We start from the raw sequence: 2,501 nt of genomic DNA, 5'->3' as shown, positions 1-2,501 counted from the left end.
GTAGTTTAAGCTTCTTCAGTCCATCTTGGCCCACAAAAAATGCATTTCTCCCTGACTGGGATTTGAACCCAGGCCACGGCGCTGAGAGCACCGAATCCTAACCACTAGACCACCAGGGATTTTTTTTGTTTTTTTTGTGAGGGAAAACCGAAGGACTCAGCGGAAAAACCCCATGGCTGAGAGACGTACCACTTCGCTCATGAAGTCTCACGTTCTCCAGTCAGTGAGACTGTAGAGCGTGAGACTTCATGAGCGAAGTGGTGGCGTGAATGCTCGTGGTTGAACCACCCGCTCCACCATGACCCGGTCAGTCAGGAAACGGCTCCCCGTCATCCTGCACTGTAACCCGGGTAAGACAGATGGACTGGTCTGGAGTTTGGATCAAAACATTCACGCCTACATCAGCAAAATTGTTATGATTAGTCTAACAATATCCATGATGAAAGGCATTATAGCCAACATGTTCATAAAGAACTTATCCCATTTCCCAAAGGTTTCCAGATATTTTTTGATGAGGTTACGTAAAACTTCAACAATCTTAGCGCCGACATCTAGATCCAGTTTACGGACCACGTCTCTCAGCTCTGCGGCGGAGCAGATATCTTGGAGATTCCGAACCGCCTTTTTCGACACTTTTCTGGACTTTTTCGTGTCAAAGTGGAACTTCTCAGGCATGACAAGTCCGTCCAGAGTTCTAGAAACCAGAGAATTCAGGAAGAAAGAGGTTTCTTCCGTGGGAGTGGTGTACTTACTGACTGCACCTACTTTCGTCAAAACTCTCAGCGTCGTGGCCAATGTGAAGAACCGCAGTGGGTTATTGGTCGCTGAGTCGCAAACAGCTTGCAGAAAGGATCCTGGTACTTCCATTTTTCCTACAATGAGTGAAAATTGAACAGTTACAAACTTCTCTGACGTGTGTTCAACTCGAACCGACCTTCAGAAAATGATTTCAGTAAACACAGCAGCCCTATATATAGAGTTTGACTGACGCCACGTCCTCTGTCCTTTGATACGTCATCGTTAGATGTGCACATCAAAAGACAGCGTCATCGAAATGCATGACGTCAGATGTGCTCGTGAAATTCTGAGATTAATAAACATTAACTCGATACGCAGTTCCTTCCGGTATAGAACTTTTCGTTTCCAGGCAACAGTTGTTTACATGTAAACAATTGTCTTTTTGAACCTGAAGCTGAGCAGCGGTTACACACCAGATGAGCCACAAACTGTTGTCAATAAAAATATTGTAAGGCAGGTTAAACTGTTTATCAGCCTTGAAGCTTGGTTTTGTATTTTATGTTTGTTTTCCGAGCCTTCAGGTCAGTAAATGCATCGCAGCCATGGATCGTGACACATTTCAGTTCGTGTCTGATTTAGTTCGTCATGGCAGCATGGACGTGGCTAAATGCTGTCTGTGCCAGAGCTAGAGACTGAAAGTACACAGTGTTGGAGTCAGAACAACTCAGCTGCCATTGTAACTCACATGTTGAGGAAGTGAAGTTCATGGAAGAGATCCTTGTGTTTGTCATGTATTGTCCATGGCCGCACCGGAAGCAAAAGCACAACTGGTGTCAGAATCGTGATGTTGTCCAAGACTCGTGTGGGTCCTGAAGTGACTCCAGCTTAAAGACAGGCTCCAGCTGCGGACGGATAAAAACAAAGAAGAAGAAAGTATGCGGAGTCTTGCTGAGCGGATCGATACAAAACATCGATACTATGTGAGGCGTAACGTTTCGCTCCAGAATCGATTCTTAGATCAAACTAGCGATACCTTTGATACTTCACTCATTTCAGGTAATGCATAGGAAGATGATGGAAAGTAACTAAACTGTTGAGATCTTGTCTAAATGACACGCGGTTGGAGGGAACTACTTTTTCTTCCACCTGAGTAAGTGCGTAATGCGTTTAAGCGGAGCAGCACACTGCTCGTCAGTGTCAGTCTGTAGACGCAGCGGCGGAGCTGATTTGAGTCATGTCTGGAGCTAGTTCATCTCCACAAACTGAAGGTTTGTGGAAAATCTGTGAAGAGCTGTGGCAACACAACACACCTTGTAAAACACTTCCTGTTAAATCACAACACAGAATATGATGCAGTGATGAGGCAGACAGAGGAGGAGAGCAAAGAGTCAGGTGCTGCTGCTCTGGAGGAGTCCCTCAGGGCTGCAGGACTTCCACATACAGAGGGAGCAAATGTGGAGCTTTAAGCTGTGCTAAGAACTGCTGCAGCTGGAGTTGTTCAAGTTAATACATGTGGTTGTGAAATAACAATTAATTCATGCTTGAACAAATAGTTGCATGAGTTCAGTTTGGAGTAATATTTATGTGTATCACTGAGATAATCTCACATGGACAAAAAAGCATAGATTTATTCAGGTAAGGTTTCAACAATCATTTGATTACATAGACCAGGTGTCATCAAATTGTGCAGAGCAACGGTGATAAAACAGCCTTGGTGAACTCTGAAAAATACTGTATATACTACAAAATATGGATAAAATATT

General features: G+C 44.1%; 1 non-coding gene across 1 annotated transcript; it reads right to left on the bottom strand.

Moving 5' to 3' along the window:
• Positions 1 to 47: 47 nt before the first annotated feature.
• Positions 48 to 119, bottom strand: trnae-cuc. The gene has a single exon. It is a non-coding gene; the product is annotated as a tRNA-Glu (tRNA).
• Between the last annotated feature and the right edge of the window lie 2,382 nt (positions 120 to 2,501).

The sequence above is a fragment of the Nematolebias whitei genome, chromosome 3 (assembly GCF_014905685.2).
Source record: "Nematolebias whitei isolate Nwh7 chromosome 3, NemWhi1, whole genome shotgun sequence".
Classification (NCBI taxonomy): Eukaryota; Metazoa; Chordata; class Actinopteri; order Cyprinodontiformes; family Rivulidae; genus Nematolebias; species Nematolebias whitei.
The sequence above is the reverse complement of the archived record's forward strand: the minus strand, read 5'-3'. Positions and strand labels throughout refer to the sequence as shown.